Raw genomic sequence first — 27,524 nt, 5'->3', positions numbered from 1 at the left:
GTAAAAAAAAAAATAAATAAATAAAGAAATAATTAAAAAAAACGAAAAGCAAACAACAAAACTACTCTTCCACCCTTCCACAGCGTTCTCGAAACTCTTCAAACTTCTGTGCAATATCCCGCTTTGTTGCCAACATTGCCCAGTAGTATAAAATTATAAGGTCTCTCTTACTCTCTCCTTCGACTCCGTATTAACTCCTCCTCCAGTCCACTTTTTTATCATGTTTCTCTGCTCAAAAAGTGGGATGTAAGACAGACGTCACAGCACATCCACCAACGACAATGTGTGTTCTTTCTGCCTCCGCGTTTTCTCCACTGTGGGAATATAAAAGGAAATAATAGGTTCTGTTCTTTTAGCATTGCCTGAGAAAGTCACCCGCATCGCTACAATGGCACAGTTGGACGTTTAACCTGGAAGGAAAAACCCAAGAAGACCGGAACGACTTGGTCTGACGAGCCGAAAAGGGTCAGTTCTCAGAGAACCAAAGTAATATGGGCTCAAATAAAAGGCAAAACAAAACCCTGAAGTTGCCCGTTGTTGCACGTCGTGTGGTCCATTAGAACCCAAACGTGAATAATGACATACAACATGCCAACTAGCATTATAAAATACCAGAAATATGTGCGACGACCAGAGAAGTACTTTATACCTTCATGAGGTAAATTTTACCCTGTTACTCCATCGACAGTCGTCTCTCTCTTTGTTCACTAGAATTTTGCAATTTCAAATTCTTTCTCTGTCACTGATGATATTATCGCATGTCAGACAAAACATGACTTATCACCAGGAGACACTACTCTATTACCATGCAACACCTCTCTAACTTTGATAGTGCCTACAAATCGGCAAGAAAGAGACTCCACAAGTTCTTTCGCCACATCCAGCTGAAGCCACTAATTGATGATTAGACTACGAAGGTAGCCAGATTGCAGAGGTGTTGGCTACTGTGTTCCACCAGCTCTTTCAAACAGTCCCAGACATGTTTTATGGGGTTAAGATTATGTGATTTAGCGGGCCAGTCGAGGCGCGGTATGGTGGCTGAGCATTCATTAAACCAGGAACGTATGCGCGCAGCCTGTGAATGCGGCTGTAATCGTCTTGAAAAATGAAAGTGTCCACAGTACACACATCATGGAAATATAAAAGGAAGGTCAACACTTGATCAGCGACAATATAGAAATTAGCAGTCTGGTTTATTTCAGAGTAATGGGAATGAGTGGGTCCAAATCATGAGAGTAAATCATCAAAAAAACAGCACAGAACCATTTCCGGTCTGAACTTAGCTCTCCACATTGGGTTGGTTAAACTCCTCATTGGACCACTGGTGCAATCGACGCCGTGCACAATTTGAAAACAAGTAAACTTGCGGCCCGTCGGAACACACTACAGCACTACAGGCTTCTAATCAGCTACTGTCCAGTGTCCGTCTTGTTCGGCTGCAACCGAGAGCAATGCGTTTTTGCGAGATACCCGAAACAAAATGCTCATTGTATGAAATTCCCTTCACCATGTCGTCTCGAAAACTGGTTGAACCTGCCATTATTAGGAAGCGCTTCTTATCGGGATTGAAAGCGATTGTCTTTGACATGGAGTGACATTCGTCTCCGGTCCCTGTCGATTAATTCTTTTATGGCCAATGTTCTTATCCCGCAACACAGCAGGGAGTAGTGTAGTATTCCTTTTAGACACGTTGGACAGTGCGCGTTGATACACTAACAATCAGACAACATCATTTGCGGCGTGGTCTTTGACAAGTCCAAATGCGATGGCTCATTCCTACCACACTGTCGTTTTTTTTCTTTATTGTATTACAATACCCCATCTGGGGCGGGCTGGCAGCAGCATATGCGCTGCTCTTCAGCCGAAAGAAATTAATCATACAATAGAAGATATTTGTTGTTGTTGTTGATGTCTTCAGTCCTGAGACTGGTTTGATGCAGCTCTCCATGCTACTCTATCCTGTGCAAGCTTCTTCATCTCCCAGTACTTACTGCAACCTACATCCTTCTGAATCTGCTTAGTGTATTCAATTCTTGGTCTCCCTCTACGATTTTTACCCTCCACGCTGCCCTCCAATGCTAAATTTGTGATCCCTTGATACCTCAGAACATGTCCTACCAACCGGTCCCTTCTTATTGTCAAGTTGTGCCACAAACTCCTCTTCTCCCCAATTCTATTCAATACCTCCTCATTAGTTATGTGCTCTACCCATCTAATCTTCAGCATTCTTCTGTAGCACCACATTTCGAAAGCTTCTATTCTCTTCTCGTCCAGACTATTTTTCGACCGTGTTTCACTTCCATACATGGCTACACTCCATACAAATACTTTCAGAAACGACTTCCTGACACTTAAATCTATACTCGATGTTAACAAATTTCTCTTCTTCAGAAACGCTTTCCTTGCCATTGTCAGTCTACATTTTATATCCTCTCTATTTTGACCATCATCAGTTATTTTACTCCCCAAATAGCAAAACTCCTTTACTACTTTAAGTGTCGCATTTTCTAATCAAATTCCCTCAGCATCACCCGACTTAATTCGACTACATTCCATTATCCTCATTTTGCTTTTGTTGATGTTCATCTTATATCCTCCTTTCAAGGCACTGTCCATTACGTTCAACTGCTCTTCCAAGTCCTTTGCAGCCTCTGACAGAATTACAATGTCATCGGCGAACGTCAACGTTTTTATTTCTGCTTCATGGATTTTAATACCTACTCCGAATTTTTCTTTTGTTTCCTTTACTGCTTGCTCAATATACAGATTGAATAACATCAGGGACAGGCTACAACCCTGTCTCACTCCCTTCTCAATCGCTGATTCCCTTTCATGACCCTCGACTCTTATAACTGCCATCTGGTTTCTGTGCAAATTGTAAATAGCCTTTCGCTTCCTGTATTTTACCCCTGCCACCTTTAGAATTTGAAAGAGAGTATTCCAGTCAACATTGTCAAAAGCTTTCTCTAAGTCTACAAATGCTAGAAATGTAGGTTTGCCTTTCCTTAATCTAGCTTCTAAGATAAGCCGTAGGATCAGTATTGCCTCACGTGTTCCAACATTTCTGCGGAATCCAACATGATCTTCCCCGAGGTCGGGTTCTACCAGTTTTTCCATTCGTCTGTAAAGAATTCGTGTTAGTATTTTGCAGTTGTGACTTATTAAACTGATAGTTCAGTAATTTTCACATCTGTCAACACCTGCTTTCTTTGGGATTGTAATTATTATATTCTTCTTGAAGTCTGAGGGTATTTCGCCTGTCTCATACATCCTGCTCACCAGATGGTAGAGTTTTCTCAGGACTGGCTCTCCCAAGGCCGTCAGTAGTTCCAATTGAATGTTGTCTACTCCCGGGGCATTGTTTCGACTCAGGTCTTTCAGTGCTCTGTCAAACTCTTCACGCAGTACCGTATCTCCCATTTCATCTTCATCTATATCCTCTTCCATTTCCATTATATTGTCCTCAAATACGTCGCCCTTGTATAGACCCTCTATATTCTCCTTCCACCTTTCTGCTTTCCCTTCTTTGCTTAGAACTGGGTTTCCATCTGAGCTCTTGATATTCATACAAGTGGCTCTCTTTTCTCCAAAGGTCTCTTTAATTTTCCTGTACGCAGTATCGATCTTACCCCTAGTGAGACAAGCCTCTAGATCCTTACATTTGTCCTCTAGCCATCCCTGCTTAGCCATTTTGCACTTCCTGTCGATCTCATTTTTGAGACATTTGTATTCCCTTTTGCCTGCTTCATTTACTGCGTTTTTATATTTTCTCCTTTCATCAATTAAATTCAATATTTCTTCTGTAACCCAAGGATTTCTACTAGCCCTCGTCTTTTTACCTACTTGATCCTCTGCTGCCTTCACTACTTCATCCCTCAGAGCTACCCATTCTTCTTCTACTGTATTTCTTTCCCCCATTCCTGTCAATTGTTCCCTTATGCTCTCCCTGAAACTCTGTACAACCTCTGGTTCTTTCAGTTTATCCAGGTTCCATCACCTTAAATTCCCACCTTTTTGCAGTTTCTTCAGTTTTACTCTACAGTTCATAACCAATAGATTGTGGTCTGAGTCCAGATCTGCCCCTGGAAATGTCTTACAATTTAAAACCAGGTTCCTAAATCTCTGTCTTACCATTATATAATCTATCTGATACCTTCTAGTATTTCCAGGATTCTTCCATGTATACAACCTTCTTTTATGATTCTTGAACCAAGTGTTACCTATGATTAAGTTATGCTCTGTTCAAAATTCTACCAGACGGCTTCCTCTTTCACTTCTTAGCCCCAATCCACATTCACCCACTATGTTTCCTTCTCTTCCTTTTCCTACTCTCGAATTCCAGTCACCCATGACTATTAAATTTCGTCTCCCTTCACCACCTGAATAATTTCTTTTATCTCATCATACATTTCATCAATTTCTTCATCATCTGCAGAGCTAGTTGGCATAAAACTTGTACTACTGTAGTAGGCATGGGCTTCGTGTCTATCTTGGCCTCAATAATACGTTCACTATGCTGTTGGTAGTAGCTTACCTGCACTCCTATTTTTTTATTCATTATTAAACCTACTCCTGCATTACCCCTATTTGATTTTGTATTTATAACCCTGTATTCACCTGACCAAAAGTCTTGTTCCTCCTGCCATCGAACTTCACTAATTCCCACTATATCTAACTTCAACCTATCCATTTCCCTTTTTAAATTTTCTAACCTACCTGCCCGATTAAGGGATCTGACATTCCACGCTCCGATCCGTAGAACGCCAGTTTTCTTTCTTCTTATAACGACATCCTCTTGAGTAGTCCCCGCCCGGAGATCCGAATGGGGGACTATTTTACCTCCGGAATATTTTACCCAAGAGGACACCATCATCATTTAACCATACAGTAAAGCTGCATGCCCTCGGGAAAAATTACGGCTGTAGTTTCCCCTTGCTTTCAGCCGTTCGTAGTACCCGCACAGCAAGGCCGTTTTGGTTAGTGTTGCAAGGCCAGATCAGTCAATCATCCAGACTGTTGCCCCTGCAACTACTGAAAAGGCTGCTGCTCCTCTTCAGGAACCACACGTTTGTCTGGCCTCTCAACAGATACCCCTCAGAAGACATTTAAAATAACATAAAGGAGAGAATATGGCGTACATCCATATCAAAAGGGGGAACATCATGGAAGAGAACAGACAAAAAGGGGGCGACTGTAAAATGGAGATAAAAACTGTAAAAAATTACCGCACACAAAACAAAACCACACACTGGATCAGAAAAGTATCGACGGATGGCCTAGCACATAACAATCACTGACAATAACACTATGTACAAGTCCAGCAGACAATTAAAACCACAGCTCTTGACGCACAGGAGAACAGCACCAGACACAACTCTGACCTTGTACACTGATGACGATGAGCAAACAGAAAGGATCTGCCAGGGGCATACCGATGACGAAGGAGTGCAGAAGGGGGGGGGGGGGGGGAGGAGAGAGGGGAGAAGGGAAGAAGGGAGGGAGGGGAGGAGATGGGGAGGAGACAGTCAGGTGCGCGTAGAAGACGGCTGGGGAGGGAAGGACGTGGGAGGGAAGCAGTTGAGGAGGGGGTGCAGAGACTCAGGGAGGGAAAGAGAAAAATCCGCTCAGGGAGAAAGAGGGGAGAGGAAAAAGGGGGCCCTGGGGAATGAGGGGGTAACAAGGCCAGGTTACAGTTGGGAGGAAGGGTAGATGTCACAGCAAAGTTCAACATCCGGGAGGGGGAGATGCTGAAAATTGCCCTGATGAAGATGGAGGGTGTGGAGGTGGAGAGAGGGAAGGATACAGCGATAGAGGCGCAGCAACAGGTGAGGAGTGGAGAGGAAGGAGGAAACTAGGGGGTGAGGGGATCAAGCCTGCAGACAGTGTAAAGGATGCGATGTTGGAGGAAAAGGAGGAGGTGGGGGAAGGAGACGAGGTAATACAGGATCCATATGGGGGAAGGAAGACGGACATGGAAGGCAAGGTGGAGTGCATGGCGTTCGAGAATTTGGAGCGCCTTGTAAAATCGGGTGGGTGCGGAGATGCAGGCAATGCTGGCATAACAGAGGATAGGATGGGTGAGGGATTTGTGGGTGTGGAGGATGGTGGAAGGATGCAATCCCCATGTCGGGACAGACAGGAGTTTCAAGAGGTAGGAGTGCGGATGCGCTTTCTGCTGGATTGTCAGGAGGTGAGGGGTCCAGATGAGGTGATGGTCAAGGGTGAGGCCAAGGTATCACAGGATGGGGGTGAAATGGATGGGACAACAATAAATGGAGTGGTAGAAATCGTGGAGATGGAAGGAAGAGGTGGTGCGGCCTATGACGATTGCCTGGGTTTTCGAGAGGTTGAGATGAAGGAACCACTGGTTACACCAAGTGGCGAGCTGGTCAAGGTGGGTTTGAAGGGTGCGTTAGGTTTGTTGAAGGGTAGCCATTCTGTCACGTCTGTCGGCTCATATGACTTCGCTGATCCCATACAACAGAGTGGCACAAGCACACCACTTCACTGCTACACTTCACTTTGCGATGGTGGATGACATAACCCTCTGGTACTGGTTCCATCCATCAACAGTACTCCAAAGCGACTACTGTGCTGCTTTAATAGCGTGACATACACACTGTCCAGTCATATTAATGTGGCCACCGCCTATGTTCAAAGTCAATGTGCGGTAACCACTCACAGACACCAGGTAGCAGCACTAACAGTGGAGGATATAGAAAGTCGGTCCGGAAAACAGTGCAGTCGTTGTCGTAATGCGGGAACGGAGTGATTTGTCTGCATCCAAACAGGCACGATCATTGTCTTTCTGGTAAAGAATGGAAGAATTTCCGAAACAGCTAAGCTTGTAAACTGTTTGCTTGCAACCGTGGCTGAAGTATACTGTGCATGGAAAAAGGTGGCCGGCCGGGGTGGTCGAGCGGTTCTAGGCGTTTCAGTCTGGAATCGCGCGAGCGTTACGGTCGCAGGTTCGAATCCTGCCTCGGGCATGGATGTGTGTGATGTCGTTAGGTTAGTTAGGCTTAAGTAGTTCTAAGTTCTAGGGGACTGATGACCTCAGATGTTAAGTCCCATAGTGCTCAGAGCCATATGACCTATGTGAATAAAAGTGCTATCGAAAACCGGCGTCGAGGCAACTGTGGTGTACTATGGGCAGTAGATGACAGGGATGAACGACGGTTGCGGAGATGTGTACGGGCGAATAGACGCGCAGCTGCCGAGCAACTGAACGCCCATTGAACCAAACGGCTACAACGACCGTACAGCGAACGTTGCTGCATATGGGGCTACACGGCAGGAGCCTGGTTCATGAAACCATGCTCACTGTTGTTCATCGGCGACGAAGACTGGAATTTTCATGCCAGTACCGCAACCAAACGTCTTCTGAGCGGCGACATGTTAACTTTTCAGCTGAATTACGTTTTATGCTCCATAGGAGGGGAAGCAAACTCTCCGTAACAAAGTGAAAGAAAACACTCTGTACGAGTAACAATCACTGGAAGGATCCAGGTCGGAGGAGGGCGCCTTAAGGTCTGGAGAATGTTTTCGTGTCATTGCCTGCGTGATCTCGTCATTCTGGTAAGAACAGCTGATCAACACAAATATGCATCTATTCTAAAGGAGCATGTCCACGCCTTGTTTTTCCTCGGCGCGGTGCCATCTACCAGTAGGACAACGCAGTCTGTCACAAAGCTCGGGGTGTACGTGCGTGGTTCAGGATGAGTTTACCGTAGTCCCCTGGCCGCAAAACTCCCCGGATTCAAAGCCAAACCTCGATCGGGCTGTTCGTGCCACGGATCCCCAACCGTGAAACCAATCGCAGCTGGCTGCGACATTGGAGTCGGTGCGGTTCCCCATCCCAGTTGGCACATTCCAGAATCTCACTGACTCTCTTCCTCCTCGTCTCGCAGCGGTCCGCGTTGCAAAAGATGGCTTGTCTACAGAGCTTATCTTTCTCCTTATAAAGTCTCGAAACAACGTGTCATTCGCTTGCACACGAGTAACAAAACTCTCGATTTCATGAAAACACCACTACCTGCTTATACGGCGCGATGCCGTGATGATAAACTTTCACGAATGATGGAAAAGGGTAAATGTATCAATGTGAGGTGATGGACCCTGGTCGGGAAACGACCGAGTCGAAAACTATAAGCGAAAATCGACCTCATACCTCTGACAGTGGACTTCTTTGCTTTCCATATCGCGAGACGGGATAGTGTGGACCAAGAAAATAAAAATATGTCTAGTTAATGTGGTCTCTAAAGAGCATACCTTAAAAACTATGAGCACTTGTTCAGAAGATAAGATGTGTTTCACAGTATCCAAGGTGAACAAGTGCTCATAGCTCTTAAAGTACGCACTTTAGAGCCCATGTGTACGGGAATTTGTTCTTGTTTTGATTCGCATTACCTCCTCTCAAATTATGGAGGGCAAAGAGATTTCAGTGGAAGAGGTATCAGAACGATTTGCGCTTATAACTTTCGACTTGGCCGTTTCCGGATCAGGTTTGAAAGTTTGTAACACCTTCACGGCATCACCCTATATACACAGACATATCTGACTTAATAATCCCTGTTGTGATCCTCTTATCTTCTCGTCATTCCTTGCCTTCATCATGAAAAAAATGGCCCCTTACGGAAATTATTAACACAAAAATTCTGTAATATAGGAGAGAGAGCTCTATATTCGTTTATTTTTACTTTTGCATTTTATTGTGTGCGAGAGCTTCCAATATTGGAAACGTTTTAGATGCGTTTTAATACGACTATACTTTTTTGATATTTATATTACCCAGTGATATCTACCTAAACTGGAGGTCGAACTGTAGTTGCCTCAGCACGCTGCAGGGCGTCACACTTCCTTTCTTCTGTATCTACGACTCGGCAACAAAACAGTGTCACTAGAACGCTAACAGAAAATAGTTTACAATTCTACATCAATATGAACTTGTTACATTGGATTTTCCAAACTTCTGGTGAAGAGCAAAATAAACTGCTTCGGAACTAGTACAAAAATGGCGACTGTTTTGCTATGTCGTTTTAAAAGTCTAATGTGATCCGGACATCGATTGGCTGAACATATAACTCATTTTGCTAAATTTCTCTTATGATTTACTCTTCATTCATTTGTGAAAAGTAACTCCTTGGGAGCGAATAGAAATCGATGAGTTAAATGCTGTATCACCCAAACCTTTAAATTTGTGTAATTAGTTAAATGAAATGTTTCCAACAATGCAGACGCTCTTGAACAAGTTTCACAACGCTTGCTCACACATGCTACAGTTGATAATAAAAATTAGGAGCGATTCATGCGAGTACTGCTTAAGAAGAATCTGATGTTAAGAAGTGTGTATACACCTAATTACTAAACTAAAGCGAAATACGACTGGAACTCTAATAGTGACAACTTTTTATTTACAAGTTACACAAAATAAATACGTTTCAAAGTTTTATTGTGCAAAGTAATCGACAGAATTTCCCGTAAATCGTTGCCGAAGATGGATAAGTCGTGGAGCGATCTATTGACCGACGAATCTCTGTAACAGTTCTGAAGCAAATGCTACATAGTAGGCCTACTTCCTTCATCTTAGGAATCAAGTTGAAAGACTTAAGTCAGTGGACTGTGGTGGGTGATACAGCACATCCCAGCAGGCTGTGTTGCAAAAATGAACAGCTTTAGGAAAGAAGAGGTGACATTTTCTGCAGGACAATGCTCAGGCGCATACGGCGCAAGTTGTGACTGCTTTGTTCGATCGATGGGGCTGGTAAATGCTGTACCATCCACAACACTCCACAGACCGAAGCCCTTGTGACTTCAACATGATTCCTAAGATGAAGGAAGAACTTCATAGCATTCACTTCAGAGCTGTTACAGAGATTCGTCGGGCAACAGACCGCTCCACTCCATCTGTCAAAGCGAATGGCGCTGTTAAGTGTATCCAATGACTGCCGCATCCCTGGCAGCGGATTCTACATAATGCTGTTGACTACTCTGAAGAACAATAAAACTTTGGAACATATATCTCTTTTGTATAAGCTATACATAAACGGTTGCCACTATTAAAGTGCCAGTCCTCAAACATTTTCATGTATTTGGAATCTGAAGTGATCAATTACCGAGCTAAATTTCTATTGCCACTCAGCGTCAAAAGCATATACACTGCTGACCATTAAAATTGCTACATCTAGAAGAAATGCAGATGATAAACGGGTATTCATTGGGCAAATATATTATACTAGAACTGGCTTTTGACTACATTTTCACACAATTTGGGTGAATAGATCCTGAGAAATCAGTACCCAGAACAGCTGTCTCTGGCCGCAATAACGTCCTGGATACGCCTGGTCATTGAGTCAAACAGAGCCTGGATGGCGTGTACAGGTACAGCTGCCCACGTAGCTTCAACACGATAGCACAGTTCATCAAGAGTAGTGACTAGCGTATTGTGACGAGCCAGTTGCTTTGCCACCATTGACCAGACGTTTTCAATTGGTGAGAGATCTGGAGAATGTGCTGGCCAGGGCAGCAGTCGAACATTTTCTGTATCCAGAAAGGCGCGTGCAGGACCTGCAACATGCGGTCATACATTATCCTGATGAAATGTAGGGTTTCGCAGGGATCGAATGAAGGGTAGAGCCACGGGTCGTAAACAATCTGAAATGTAACGTCCACTGTTCAAAGTGCAGTCAATGCGAATATGAGGTGACCGAGACATGTAACCAACGACACCCCATACCATCACGCCGGATGATACGCCAGTATGGCATAACGAATACATGCATCCAATGTGGGTTCAAACACGGATGCGACCATCATGATGCTGTAATCAGAACCTGGATTCATCCGAAAAAATGACGTTTTGCCATTCGTACACCCAGGCTTGTCGTTGAGTACACCATCACAGGCGCTCCTCTCTGAGATGCAGCGTCAAGGGTAACCGCAGCCATGGTCTCCGAGCTGATAGTCCATGCTGCTGCAAACATCGTCGAACTGTTCGTGCAGATGATTGTTGTCTTGTAAGCGTCCCTAGCTGTTGACTCAGGGATGGAGACGTGGCTGCACGATCCGTTACAGCCCTGCGGATAAGGTGCCTGTCATCTCGACTGCTAGTGATACGAGGCCGTTGGGATCCAGCACGGCGTCCCGTATTACCCTCCTGAACCCACCGATTCCATATTCTGCTAACAGTCATTGGATCTCGACCAAGGCGAGCAGCAATATCGCGATACGATAAACCGCAATCGCGATAGGCTACAATCCGACCTTTATCAAAGTCGGAAACGTGATGGTACGCATTTATCCTCCTTACACGTGGCATCACAACAACGTTTCACCAGGCAACGCCGGTCAACTGCTGTTTGTGTATGAGAAATCGGCTGGAAACTTTCCTCATGTCAGCACGTTGTAGGTGTCGCCACCGGCGCCAAGCGTGTGTGATTCATGAGCATTATATTTTCTGTTATCATCTGAAGGAACAAAACCACTGTAGGGCTTGTGGAACACGTAGCTTAAGTGAAGGAAAAACTTATCCAGATTTTTTGGGCCTCTTCTAATGAAGTATTGCAGCATTGTGCTGATCTGACAGTTTCCTGCTGGAGGCAGTTTTCTAATCAAGTGTACCTAACATAATGTGCCAAAGGTTATATCCATAATTTTAAACTGACGCTGATACAAATGGGGTATCGTATATTTCATCATTTTTAGATTTTGGTCATATCTTGGTGTACCATGCGCATAACACCTAAACATTGAGACATATGTCATACGAACACCTTCTTCTGATACGTAAACATGCTTATATGAATATCAACGACTTAATACTATGTTCTTGTACTCTCCGTTTTAATATAAGTTCTTGTCAACTTACCTGGAAATAAGTATATCCAGTCAACACTGTGTTTGCGTTTGTAATACATTGCTGCAATGTGTTTCGATCTTTCGTCTAGTTTCCTGCACTGGATTTTAATGTAGTACCTATGGATTCAAATAAATTGCTGCTTAATGATGACATAATACTACTAATAACAAATATCAAAGATATCACGGATCTGGATCCGTCCGCGTTCCAACTATTTCATTAATATTTCAGCCGCATATCTTCCAGCCATCCTCAGAGTGGGCAAAGAACTGCGACAAAGTGCAAAGAGATTCCACATTATCACTTTGTGACTCACAATCAGTATTTAAGAAACCGATTAGCAGAACATTAAACAGTGTTGAGCATTGTTAAAGCGACTGTAATCACTAACAACTTATTCCTGGTATTAGATGTAGATAGTGCTCTTTCAACAGATCAGTCGAGGTACATTCTGATAAGCTAGTCATTTCCCGGAAACTGAGTCAACTTGGACAGTAAACCGGACTTACAAGTTTAACAACGAACTAAGATAACTCTCGTTTCTTGCTCCACTCTTAGAGTAACAGCAAAGGACCATCGGAAAAAGCACATTCCGACCTTCTGTTAGGAATAATGCACTTGCCGGAGGAAAAAGACAGTGATCCGCACACATAATGATTATGGTCAATACCCAATTCACTTACCGCTTTAACACGTTACTTACGTGCAAGAGAAGATCAGCGACCATCCATTGACAACAGTCACGAAATTTTGTGTCATTAACAAACTAGAAAACAATGTAAAACGCAGCATTTCACAATTACTTGCAATGCATGAAACAAAATTACAGAAAGACAGGCACGAAACTACAGTGTTTAAAATCAAAACGATACAGACATATTGTACCTGAGGAACATGACGCCATTATAAGATATCGTGTATGCGTAGTCAGTATCCTGCTCCCACCTTCCGGTCATTTTATACAAATAAGGAACGTTTGAGAGTATGTTGAACAAATAGTTCAACTTTTGGTAATCATACACAATCGTTCGCTCAAACGATCTACTGGCACATAACCAGAACAGATTCAGATAATATCGTTCACGTGTGAAACATAACGGGCTCTTCATTCACACAAAGTAATGACTGCTATTGAGCTGGGATCTCAACTTGATTATATATTTCTAGATTTCAGAAGGCTTTTGACGCCGTTCTCCACGAGCGGCTTCCAATCAGATGGCGTGCCTGTGGAGTATCTTCTCAGCTGTGCTACTGGATTCGTGCTTTCCTATCAGAGAGGAAACAGTTCGTAGTAACGAAGAGGAAAGCACCTACAGAAACCGAAGATATACACTGATGGAAAAAAAAATAGCAACGCCAAAAATTAATTAACGTAGAGTACTGAAATTCCTGGAATACAATTTACTAGGTGACACATGTAAGTGATTAAACATTGCAAGATCGCAGTTTAATGTAAGCGCGAGGCAAGTCATTGCAAATGTGAAATCTTGGTACATTAATCATAAATGTAACAGCCGGACTGTTGAGTGCAAGCATGCACACTTGCTTGCATTGCGTTGCACATGTGCCAGATGTCAGTTTCTGGGATGGAGTTCCATTCGTGTTGCAGTTTGTCGGTCAATACAGGGACGATTAATGTTGTTTGTGGATGACGGTTGACTTGTCGTCCAATGATATCCCGTATGTGCTCGACTGGATACAGATTGGGTGATCGAGCATGCCAAGGCAACATGTCGACACTCTGTAGAGCATGTTCGGTTACAGCTGCGGGATGTGGGCAAGCTTTATCCTGTTGGAAAACAGTCCATAGATTCAAATGGTTCAAATGGCTCTGAGCACTATGGGACTCAACTTCTGAGGTCATTAGTCCCCTAGAACTTAGAACTAGTTAAACCTAACTAACCTAAGGACATCACACACATCCATGCCCGAGGCAGGATTCGAACCTGCGACCGTAGCGGTCTCGTAGTTCCAGACTGCAGCGCCTAGAACCGCACGACCACTGCGGCCGGCACAGTCCATAGAGTGCTGCTCATTAATGCCAGCACAATAGATCGAATCACCAGACTGACGAACTAATTTGCAGCCAGGGTGCTTGGCATAACCACGAGAGGGCTGCTGCTGTCATACAGAATCGCACACCAGACCATAACTGCAAGTGTATGTGCAGTAAGTGTAGCATACAGACAGACTGGTTGCAGGCCCTCGACTGGGCTCCTTCTAACGAAAACACGGTCATCACTGGCACCGAGGCAGAACCTGCTTTCATCAGAAAAACCAACAACCTTCCACCCTGCCCTCCAACGAGATCTCGCTTGACAGCTCTGACGTTGCAAATGGCGGCTGTTTAGAGTCAGTGGAATGTACGCTACAGGGCGTCTGGCTCGGAGCTGTACTTGAAGTAACAGTTCGTTGTGTCACTGTGGTGCCAACTGATGCTCTGAGTGCTGCTGCAGATTCAGAGCCAGACGCCGAACACTTTGGTCTTCCCCCTCGCTAGTGCCACGTGGCATCCCGGATTCGGTCTTCTTGCGACCGTACATTCTCGTGGCTACTACTGCCAGCAATCATGTGCAGTGGCTACAGTCCTGCCGAACGTTTCTGAAATATCGCAGAAGGAATATCCAGCTTCTCGTATTCCTATTACACGATCTGGTTCAAACTCAGTGAGGTGTTCATGATGACATCTTTCAGACGTAGAACCCACCTACCAACTTTCGTGTATGTCGCACAAATCCTTCTTGGTCTTGCGATTTTTTTTTTCCGTCGGTGTATTTGGAGTTCCTCGAGGAAGTTTTATATTCCCTCTGGTGTTTTTAATCTACATAAACGATTTAGGGGACAATCTGAGCCACCCTCTTAGATCGCTTGCAGATGACATCGATGTTTACCTTCTAGTAAAGTCATCATATGATCAAATGAAATTAAAAAATGATTTAGAGAAGATAACTGTATTGTGTAAAAAGTGGCAACTGATCTTGAACGATAAAAGTGTGAGGCCCTCCATCTAAGAGTTACACAAATTCTGTTAAATATGTAATAAAATGGAACACCCACAGCTGTCCTTAAGATGTCATTTATTGTATGGCTACCAGTTACAGTGCTTCAGTGCACCATCTTCAGGTCTTAGATAATACTGAAGGGGTTAACACCATCCGTATACACCCCTTCCGTATTAGCCAAGGCATGAAGATGGTATACTGAAGCTCCAAAACGGGTAGACATACAATAAATGACATCTAAGGACGGCTGTATGTATTTCATTTTATTACATAAGTGAACGGCTGAAGTCCCCAGACCTCCGGTCACAAGGGCAGACATACAAAAATTCTGTCCATATACGTCTACACGACAATTCATTGAAAATGTAAGGTTACCAGTTCAACTAAGTATCTATAGATTACAATTACTAACAGCTTACACTTGAACGATCTGATAAGGGGTGTGTCAAAAAGAATCATCCGATTTTAAAATTCCTAACTATTATGTTATTTGAGATATGTGCGTGAACAACGTATTGTTGGAAAGGATAATCTCTCAAGTTTTACATGATTCGCGCTAGGTAGCAGTAGTTCAGTTCTAGTAAAAATAGTGTCGGAACAACAGAAAGTGTTTTGTGTTCTATGTTTTGCGCAGTGCGGTACAGTAATAACCGTTCAGCGTGACTTTCGTACTCGGTATGGTGCGGATCCTCCTAAAGCACAGAGCATTAGACGACGACATGAACAATTCCGAGAAACAGGTTGTCTGTGTAAAGGCAAATCGTCCGGCCGTCCCCGTGTGTCTGACAAACGTCGAACGCATCCGCCACAGTTTCACAAGGAGTTCACAGAAATCCGTGCGCCGTGCAGCTCGACACCTCAATATGCCCCCGGTGTCTGTCTGGCGTGTGTTGCGTCGACGTTTACACATGAAACCGTACAAAACTCAGCCACTGCAAGCTCTTCGTGGAGGTGACAAACAACAACATGTGGATTTCGGCAATTTCGTTCTTGGTGAGGTGGACGATGACAGAATTCTTCCACGCTTATATCAAAGTCATCAGCAAGTATGATGCATATCCTGTTACCCTGAATTTTAATACCACTGTTGAACATTTCTTTTAACTTCCATCGCTGCTTCTTCGATGTATAGATTGAGTAGTAGGGGCGAAAGACTGTATCCCTGTCTTGTACCATTTTTAAGCAGAGCACTTCGTTCTTAGACTCTGCTCTTGGTTCTTGTACACTACCTGACGAACGTATTCGGACACTTATTAGTGGATATCAGTATGGAGTATGTCTGGCCTTCGGTTATATGTTGGCTTCAGCTCTGCTGGGGAGACTTTCAGTGCAGAGCCTGAGTACCAAAGGTGTCCCATTGGGTTCAGATCGAGACTCTAGGCAAGCCAAACCACGAATGTATGTTGCAAAACAAGATTCAGTGTCAAGCTTAAAACCTAAGCCTAACCGGGGCGCAAATTCCCGATTAGGTGTAGGTTTTAATACTAAAACTGAACCTTGTTTCGCAGTTAAAGTTTTTTTTGTATCTAATGCTGGAAATAATCGAAACAGTGCAATAAAAATTTTGTTTGGTGATGAAGACGTTTCTGTTCACATAACATCCATTATCAAGTGCAACGCCGGAAGTGCCTCTCTGGCGTTCTTAGCTTTCTGAAAGCCAAACTAATTGTCACTTAACAAACCCTCAATTTTCTTTACCATTCATCTGTATATTATTCTTATCAGCAAATTCAATGCATGCGCTGTTTAGCTATTCCAGAACAGTTTTATAACTTATCTGACCTTGGTAGCTTTGGAACTGTGTGAATCATTTTTCTCAGAAAGTCTGATGTACGTCTCCAGTATCATAGTTGCACGACACCGACTTGAATAATCGTTTTGGTGCCACATTCCCCAATGGATTTATAAATTTCGAACGGATATTACCTATTCAGCTTCATTTGACCGCAAGTTTTCTAAAGCTCTGTTAATGTCCATAACAAAGATGACGAATCTGAATATATCAGATTGCAACACTAATGGTGAGCAGGTGTAGCGTGTAACACTGTTTAAATATTTTGAGATAATACTAAAAAGCGCTACGAAGTGGGATAAACACGTAAAATCTATAGTCTCATAGGTAAATAGAAGACATTAGAGTGTCGGAAAGGTTCTGTGTACATGCAGTGCATCTATTAAGGCAATGACATACAACATGGTAGTGCAATCAATACTGGAGCACTGCTCCTGCGTTTGGAATCTGTATCAAGTAGCAGACAACGAACGACATCAGAAACGCGCTGCTAGGATTGTAATATGTCACTATAATACTTTCGAAAATGTGACATGGATTCTCAGATATCTAAAATTGGTACCCTTTGAAGAAAGGCGTTGTTCTTCTAAATGTTTGTTGAACGCCCTACTGGACGTTACGTGCCCTCCCTACCATCCCACTTGTGAACTGACAGACCCAGTCAGTTATAGGGAGAACTGCAATTTAACTTGCAATCGGAAATATAATGCAACTCCTCATTTATTGCATACATATAGACTAGCTAGAGATGAAAAAGCATTAAGTGATAACAGGTATCAGTGATGTAATTATTGCTTCCTTTCTCTATTCAATAATAACATTATGCGGGATGATACTGCTTAATAGGACAAACTGCCGGAAGCTGTCCCTGGAACACGGAACAAAAAAGATCATATGGACACGAGCTGGAAATGCATGTTGTCTATTCTACAGAGTATTTATTAATTAATTATGCCTGCACAGTGCAACAAGGAGCACGACATGCTGTGATGAGACCACAATTAGACAAAGTATTCACAGTGGCCTCCATGAGTTCTACGCATGCACGTAGACGAGCAGAATGGCGTTACAGGTAGCATGAATCCGTTGCTCCAGTGTCTGCAAGTCCGGAAGGGAGTTTGCATACACCGATTCTTTCATGTGTCCCAACAGGTAGAGAACTAAATGGTTCAGGTCCTGCGCCCAGACGGACCATGCGACTGGACGAGCTGGGGTTGATGTTGTTGAGATGTCTCCGTGCGTAAATGTGGAAGAGAAATGGAGCGCCATCATTTAGTAAACCTCAATACCCTTCGTATCACCAAAAGCACGTATTCCAGCAGTTGAGGCAAGATCACCCACAGGAAGTGCAGATAGGCCCCACATGTGAGGCGTTGTGGAAAGATGAGTGTTTCCATGAGGCGGTCGTCAATAATCCCCGCCCACACATTGATGCTGATTTGATGCTGATGTTTCTCCGTATCCCACAGGTGGGTATTGGTTAGGTTATTCGTAAACGTAGCCTCATCTGTGAATGGGACGGATGACTGAAATCCCAGCACCGTGGTGACCTGTGAGTCGAACCAGCGACAAACCCGCCGCCACGGAAACAAGGTCGTGGAAAATAAGACCTTAACGCGTCGTGTGTAATACAGGTAGTTACAGTTGTCGTCGAGAATGTTCCACGCGGTCTTCTGGCTTACCCGATGCTGGCGCGCCATCTGCCTGGTACTGATACTCGGGTCATATTCCACAGTGTTCAGTACTCCTTTCTCCAAGACCTGTATACGTCCCGGGCGCACCAGCCTTTCATCGTAATCCGTTCACGTAAGCGAGCCTGACTCAAACGAACTACGAACACTATTGGAAATATTTTATGGTGCGATGGCTGTCGGCAAGTATACTTTTACCGATTTAGTCATGCTGCAGCCTGCCCATTGACATCTGCCTGTCCATGTGTAAAGACCATGGTTGGCCTGTTACTGTTTCGTGTATCATGCCCTCATCTCTCAGTACTGCCCAACGCGACACATGTCCACACCAGAGTAAATCGGCAACAACATGATGCCCTCCAGTACCGATGTGTGAGCGTACCGCTGCCGTGGACAATTTTACAGCCCTTTTGAGATAGAATCTAAAACACTGCTACAGACAGAACTTTCCCACTTGCCTACTTTGTTCTCACGCCAGTTTTCAGTCACTGAAATCTACACTATCAACAATCTTTCGTCTCATCTTCAAGTTGTTGGACCTCCCTTGGAACGCATTTCCGGTCATGTGTCCATATGACCTTTCTTGCACCTTATTCTGTTTTGGCTCGTTTCCTACAATCTGTCCCCATTTAGCTAAATCACCCTGTACGTGAAATGATAAAGAATGACTGGTAATAATAATAAAACAATAAGGAGTTTACAGTATACTGCAAATTTGTATTAAAGACCGCCAGAAGAGATATAAACACTGCAATCGAAACGGAGTCAACTGTGCCGTCTATTGACCTTAGGATTTCAGACTAGCCATGCTAACAGTTGGGTTCTGCGTGCTTACTAATGCGTGTAATTTTCCTGTTAACGAGACTGCTAAATTTCTATTCTGGAAACGCTCTCCATTCCAGGGTACGTAAGTCCAGTTCTGATGCTGGGCACAATTTTAATGATAGAACTATTCTGAGACAAAGGTTCCTCGCAGAATGCCTATCGCAACTATTTTTCGTAAAATGGTGAACTGACCTAACCCTGACGGAGCTTGGCTCTTCACATACCACATGATGCTCGTTTCTGGATATCTTCTCCTTGGATCTACTGTCAAAGATCAGCACTTTCTGTTCATCCTTCCATGTGCTACTCACCGTTACAGTCTAGCACACTATTAAACGCAGTGTTGAAATGTCGTGAACTCGCTTTTGTGTTAAAAGTGAACGCAACACAGTTCGAAAAGACGTTTGTAACTTGTAAGGTAATTTTATCGGGGGGGGGGGGGGGCGTGGGAGGGGGGGGGGGGGGGTTGGTGGATGGGTGGCGGGTTCGTTATCATCAGTCTTCTGACTCGGGAAAAGTTCACAACCTGTGACAACCTTTCATCTCAGAGTAGCAATAACATTCACATCTACGCTCTGTAAACAGTTGCAAAGTGCATCGTAGAGGGTACTTCCCACTGTACAACTTATTAGAGGTTCTTCATATTCTGTTCACGTATGGAGCACAGAAAGAATGATTGCAAAAAAAGAGGGTAGTTGACGTCGACATTGAAGCGTCAGCGCCGGCCGGAGTGGCCGTGCGGTTCTAGGCGCTGCAGTCTGGAACCGAGCGACCGCTACGGTCGCAGGTTCGAATCCTGCTTCGGGCATGGAAGTGTGTGATGTCCTTAGGTTAGTTAGGTTTAATTAGTTCTAAGTTTTAGGCGACTGATGACCTCAGAAGTTAAGTCGCATAGTGATCAGAGCCATTTTGAAGCGTCAGCGAGTTCAGGTATTCAGCATCTCCGTGACACCATCCGAGGTATCAAACAAACCTTCCACTGTTCGTGTTGCAATTCTTTGTACGTGTTCAATATCCCCTGACACTTCTGTTTGTTACGAACTAATACACTTGAGAAATATTCCGGGACAGGTCGCGCGAGAGTTCTGTAAGCAGTACCAACTTTTACCTACCGATGAACTTATGTGATCATTCACTTCACAGCCCTACAAGTTCTTGCACGTTGATAGTTGTATAAGCTAGATGATTGCAACTGTTTTTATAGTCATAAGATACTGAAGTTCTGCGTATTCTGAAGTGCACTATTTTATATTTCTGAACATTTAAAGTAAATTGCCAAAACTTTTATCACTTTGATATTTTATCAAGAACTGACAATATTTGTGCAGCTTTTTCAGGTACTATTCATTACAGGTAACTGTACCATCAGCGAAAAGTCTGAAGTAACTATTGATGCTATCTACCGGGTCATTATTACACAAAATGAACAAAAAATGGTTCAAATGGCTCTGAGCACTATGGGACTCAACATCTGAGGTCATAAGTCCCCTAGAACTTAGAACTACTTAAACCTAACTAACCTAAGGACATCACACACGTCCATGCCCCAGGCAGGATTCGAACCTGCGACCGTAGCGGTCGCGCGGTTTCAGACTGAAGCGCCTAGAACCGCTCGTCCACACCGGCCGGTACAAAATGAACAGCAACGGTTCGAATGCACTTCCCTTGGGCACGCCTGAAGTTACTTCGTTCCATGTCAATGACTCTCCATCCAAGACAACACACTGTCCTCCATATCAAGGAAACCTCAATCCACTTTCATTAATAAGCGTTGGTGGTACTGAGTTAAAGGCGGTTTTAGAAGTCCAGAAATACTGCATTTACTTGACTGCCTCCAACCAAAGGTTTTTAGGATGTCATGTGAGAAATCACTAATTTGAGGTTCGCATGACCGATTACTTTGCAATCCAACGTCCTCGATTATTTGTCGGATGTACACTCTAGGGAAAAAAAGAAAGAAAGAAAAAGGAAAGGGCGAACCACGAAAGAATTATCCGAACGGGACAGAACTAGTTAGGTGTAATGTATAAGTACAGACAACAATGATTACAGTGTCAAAAAAATGGATAGTTTATTCAAGACCAAAAGTTGCACAAACTGATCAACCCAATAACGCGTTGGTCCAACTCTGACCCTTATGCAACCAGTTATTCGGCTTGTCGTTGGTTGATAGAGTTGTTGGATGTCCTTCTCAGGGATATCGTGCCAAATTATACCGAGTTGGCGCTTTGGATCGTCAAAATCTGGATCTTGGGGTGAGACATGGCGACCTTGCTGGCCTTGGTCGAGTTTGACAAGCTCGAAGACGAGTAGTAGAAACTCTCTCCATATGCGGGCGGGCATTATCTTGCTGAAATATCAGCCCCGGATGGCTTGTAATGAAGGCAACCAATCGAGGCATAGCATATCGTCGACGTACTGTTGTGCTATATGGAAGCCGTGGATGACAACCAACAGGGTTCTGCTATGAAAAGAAATGGCAAGGCGGACCATCACTCAGCCGTATGGCGGGCGACAGCCGGATTGGTATCCCACTACTGTCTGGAGAGTCTTCAGACACGTCTTCTGGCAGTCATGGACTGTGCGGCTGGTCCCAGCGGAGGTTCGAGTCCTCCCTCGGGCATGGGTGTGTGTGTTTGTCCTTAGGATAATTTAGGTTAAGTAGTGTGTAAGCATAGGAACTGATGACCTTAGCAGTTAAGTCCCATAAGATTTCACACACATTTGAACATTTTTTTTGGAACACGTCTTCGGGGCTCAGTTCAAGACAGGACTCATCAATGAAGACTATTCTACTCCTGTCAATCACATTCCAGGACGAAGAATTCCAGTGCACATCAGCATTATCCCGTAACACTACATCTTAAACGGATCGATGCTCTTCTTTTCTGGTTTCCCCGCAATCCACGATTCACTTCTATGCAATGCCGTGCTCCGTAAGTGCATTTTCGGAAATTTCTTCTCGAAATTAGATATATGTTTGGTACTAGTAGACACGTGACACTTATTGTGACCTGACTCGAAGATGGACTGATAAAGCTGGACGGCGCCCTTGCAGCTTCTCAGGAGGGGTAGGCTAACACTGAACGCAGCAACAGCAGGTGGAAATGTAGGATGGCCAAATTCTAACCATGGACAAGAGGCTACTGAAGATTCTGTCTCGAAATTGTGGCGGATAGAGAAGGGAGATGCAATAAAAACGTAGAAACTAGCACTGCACGAGCCAAAAACTAATTACATTCAAAAACATTTGAAAAAGACTCAGGAAAGCATTTGTGTTGTGCGCATTTCTGTAAGCTTGTGAATCAAGTACAACAGGAAAAACAGAAATGTCACGAACGGAAGGCTTTGGGAATGTTTAATAAGTAATATTACGAATCGAAGAGATAGAAAGGTTGAGAATATACACTGCCCGACCAAACAGGTGAGGCATCAACAAGACGTGGTCAGATGTCGATGTAACATCGCACACGTACACACCACCGACGCGTATGTTAATGATTAAAGCCTTAATTCTCTGTGACAAGCAGAACGGCTACCAAAGAACATTAGCATTGTTCGTTTTTAGAATTGTTATCAGACTTAAGGGGCGCAAACAGCGACGGCAGCGACAGACGTTTGGTGATTACTGTGGTGGGTACGGAGATGTTGAGTACTCTTTTGACACAGCGTTATCAGTACCCAAGACAGTCTGGAAGGGGCCTCAGTGTCGCTTTTAATTTGAGGAGCTGTTCGAACCGTGAAATACCCAGATTCGAGGAGCAGAGGCCGGAAGTTGAGCTGCATGGGAATCTGAGGACTGGCATACTCATAGTAAACATTCCGGTCGATCACGTCTGACTACCAGAAGCGAGGATCGGCGTATTGTGCACCGAGCACATCGTAACCCCTTCACATCTGCGCCTGCCGTCCGAGTACAAGTAATCGACTCGCTGCAAAATTCTGTGTCATGCCGCAACATTGGTCGGAAAATAGCAGCGGAGTAGAGAATTTCCGTCCCAAGAGCAGACTGCCGTTAACAACACAACACAAACGGCTGCGTCTGCAATGGTGCCGTGTCTGGCAAGTATGGCCTGATGTTTCATGGTGTCGCACTGTGTTAAGCGATGAATCGCCATTCAGCTCTACGTTGGTTGACTATCATTAGCGAGTATGACTGTGACATGAGGAGAGTGCCTATTCTTCCAAAGCTTCAGAGATGTATCGAGACGTTACTTCTAGTGTCGTGGTGTGGGAAACCATCGGTTAAGACTTTCTGTCACGACTAGTAGCGATTGGCACAAGGATAAGTTACGGATATCCTACGTCCAGTTGTCGGCCAGCTTGCTTCAAAAGTAGTCACAACGGCCTTATGACACCCCCCCCCCCCTCCCCCCGCTACCACCCGTAATTTACGGGAATTAGGTCACTTGTGTGTGCAGATGTCGTCCCAACTCCCTCTAGCGACCTACCAAGCTCTCATCGCTTCCACGCCACGACGAGTCGCCGCTGTTATCCGTGTGGACATAGCAGCTATTACACTGAAGTGCCAAAGAAACTGGTATAGGCATGCGTATTCAAATACAGAGATATGTAAACAGGCAGGATGCGACGCTGCGATCGGCATCGCCTATATAGGACAAGTGTCTGGCGCAGTTGTTAAATCGGTTACTTCTGCTACCATGGCAGGTTATGAAGGTTTAAATGAGTTTGAACGTGATGTTATAGTCGGCGAACGAGCGATGGGACACAGCATCTTCGAGGTAGCGATGAAGTGGGGATTTTCCCGTAAGACCATTTCACGAGTGTACCGTCAATATCAGGGATCCGGTAAAATATCAAATACCCGACGTCGCTGCGGGCGGAAAAAGATCCTGCCAGAACTGGACCAACGACAACTAAAGAGAACCGTTCAACGTGACAGAAGTGCAACCCTTCCGCAAATTTCTGGGCCGTCAACAAGTGTCAGCGTGCTAACCATTCAACGAAACATCATCGGTATGTGTCCACTCGTGTACCTTTGATGACTGCAAGACACGAAACATTACACCTCACCTGGGCCCGGCAACACCGACATTGGACTGTTGATGATTGGAAACATGTTGCCTGGTCGGTTGGAGATAGCTCTCAGAACGAGTCTAGTGCCTGGTGACAACGACCGACGACTCCAGCTGGTCGGAGCGGAAGGTTTAATCTGGCCTTAATGACCGCATGCAGGGCCGACCGTGTTGTCCCCGCTGACGCTGTGGTCGGCCTACTAAGTGTCGGCGCAGACACTGAAGGCGGCATTCTTGGGCGCGCCGGGGGTCCGAGTGCTATTTGTTTGCTGAGCAAGCAGCGCACACGGCCAATTAAAGGGCGTGCGGGGGGACCCGGCCACACAGCAGCAGCAGCAGCCGCCGCAGGCCCCACACGCCTCGAACAGCCCGCACTGCTGCCGGCACTGTGGTCGCAGGCAGGAACCACACGAAACGACTCGGTTTTCTACATCTACACCTACATCTATACTCTGCAAGCCACTTTACGATGTGTGGCGGAGGGTACATTGTGTACAACTGTCACGACCTTCCCCAGTCGCGGATGGTTTGCAGGAACAGCGAGTGTTCCTAAGCCTCCCGTGTGAGCTTAAATCTTTCTAATATTACCTTCATAATTTTTTCGCGAAATATACGTCGGAAAAAGCAATATACCGGTTGCCCCTTCAAGGAATGTATTGTCTCTACTTTTTAACACTAATCCACAAACTGATGCAGGAAGCCTCTCTTGAAACGTCTGCCACTGGAGTTGTCTGGTCATCTTCGAGACGCTTTCGCACTTACTGAATGCACCTCTAATGAAACGTGCTGCTCTACTTTGGATCTTTTTCTGTCTTCTCCTTCTTCGTATCTGGTATGGTTCCCAGATTGATGAGCGAGATTCAAGTGCTTGTCGAACGAGGATTTTGTAAGTTCCCTTCTGCCAATTTTTCCAATGAATCTCAGTTTGACAGATGCCTTACCAACACGTCAATCTGTCTACAAAGGCCAAACGCGCAGAAATTTCAAAACGAGACACTCTGAACATCTCAGAGCCTTAAAAAGTGACAGAACGCGCTTCAATTTTGCAAATCATCTTATACAAGAAAACACCACGCGAACAACATTGACACCGCTCTTACGGTCCTCAGAGAACGCAATGTCTTTATCAAAAACTCACAGCATCTGAGAACTATCGCATGCAAAAAGCAATGATACAAGGAAAGAAAGTCATCAGTGAAACTATACCAATGCAATAAAAAAACTGTTTGGAACACTCATTACATTATACAAAGACACTTACTCACATGAATTATGATAATTAAACATTCTCAAAAATCTAAGACATCTGTTCCCCCCCCCCCCCCCTCGTTCCAGCTCGCTCGCTCTCTCTCTCTCTCTTTCTCTCTCATTTTACACACACACACACACACACATCACAGGACGTCACATACGTGCCCCCCCCCCCCCCCTCCCACTGAAAATTCACGAAACATTCAAAATCAGTGCCACAATAAACATAAATCAAACGATGAACAAGTTAGCAGCGACAACTACTTAGCATCTCTCAATCAGTACGGAGACGAAAGTGTCTGTTCAAATCACGTATTGTGTGAAATATGTGTGAATTGAGGTTGTGAATGAAATTTTTTACGTAACAGTGTGAAATCAGTGTACTGTTCGCTTGCTTAGCTGGGTGGTAAAGTGATCGCCTCCCGCGTAAGCGGATCCAGGTTCGATTCCCGGCCGGGTTGGAGAATTTATTTACTTGGGGTCTGGGTATTGTGTTGTCCTCATCATCATTTCATCATTTAATCACTGGCGCGCAAGTCGCCGAATGCGCCGTCAAATGAAATAAGACTTGCTCTTGGCGGCCGAAGTTCCCCGAATAGGGACCTCCCGGCCAACAATGCCACGCGCTCGTGTAATTTTTTATCAGTGTACTCAACAGCAGTAGAAATAGGTATCCATCACAGATATACAACAGAACGGAAAATGTAAGTACAGTAACATACATAACCACTACCCATGAAACAGAGTTTCAGGAATGCACGAAAATTTTCTTTGTGACTTCTTTACAGAAGGCATGCTATCAAACCGAAAAAAGAACACAAAAACCCATCTGTAATAATGCAGTTTCACTAGCAATGCAACTTTCAGGCGAGCAATCGCACAACAAGTACACGTTTTAATTCTTAAGCCTACAGTTGATAAATGATTAGAAACTTTATATTATACTTAACAGAAATAAATTTTTCCCACAGAAAACAAAACATAGGTGTCGAAACATGTCTGAGTGGATGAAAAGAAGGAAATAGAGTTTTGCTTAAGGCATTTGTCACCGCCACGAGCCGGAGTCCAAAAGACAGTCCATGGAACGGCAACATACGAATTCTCCGCCAAAGAATAAATCGAGACACAGCCGGCTGCAGGCAAAGTCATTTGCACAGTCTTCTGGGATAATCAGGGTGTGCTTCTTTTGGATGGCCTTGACCCTGGATAAACTGTCAATTCATCCCGCTGCAAGACGGACTGACTAAACTGAAAACCCAAATTTTCCAGGCCAGAGAAGAAGACCAACTTTCACCTGCAATATGGTAACGCCAGGCCCCACACCAGTTTTGCCACCACGCAACTAACTGCAAAATTCGGCTCGACTCTCTTTTCACACCCACAGTAAGGTCCCGATTTAGCGCCTTCAGACTTCCATCTCTTTGGGCCTCTGAAAGACGGACTACGTGGCGAACATTTTCAAGACTCGGATGCGGTTGTAAGGAAGTGGTTAGCCTCAGCTGGTTCCGATTTTTACAAGCTCGGAATGCAGGCTCTGGTTCATCGTTGACAAAAGTGCATAACGAATGGTAGTGACTATGTGAAAAATGGCAGTCTATAGCTGAAATATTACTCTATTTAACTGTGATGTTGTGATATATTTATCTCCTGTAGTTTCCATGAATAAAAATAGGAGGCTACTTTCGGAACGACCCTCGTATAACAGTACTGTAGGTCCTCATTTAAGCAAATTTCAGGGCACCGAAAACAGCCAACTCGGTTTAACAAAGTTCGAGTAAGCAAGTTATTTTGTAAAAATATACTTGCTGAGTTCGCCGGCCGCGGTGGTCGAGCGGTTGTAGGCGCTTCAGTGCGAAACCGCGCGATTGCTACGGTCGCAGGCTCGAATCCTGCCTCGGGCATGGATGTGTTCGATGTCCTTAGGTTAGTTAGGTTTAAGCAGTTCTAAGTCTAGGGGACTGATGACCTCAGATGTTAAGTCCCATAGTGCTCAGAGCCATTTGAATCATTTGAACTTGTTTAGTTCACTTGTTCTCTTGTTAGGGGCACCAACGAACGATGGTGCTCTAT

The sequence above is a fragment of the Schistocerca serialis genome, chromosome 5 (assembly GCF_023864345.2).
Source record: "Schistocerca serialis cubense isolate TAMUIC-IGC-003099 chromosome 5, iqSchSeri2.2, whole genome shotgun sequence".
Classification (NCBI taxonomy): Eukaryota; Metazoa; Arthropoda; class Insecta; order Orthoptera; family Acrididae; genus Schistocerca; species Schistocerca serialis.
Note: the sequence above shows the minus strand (reverse complement) of the source record.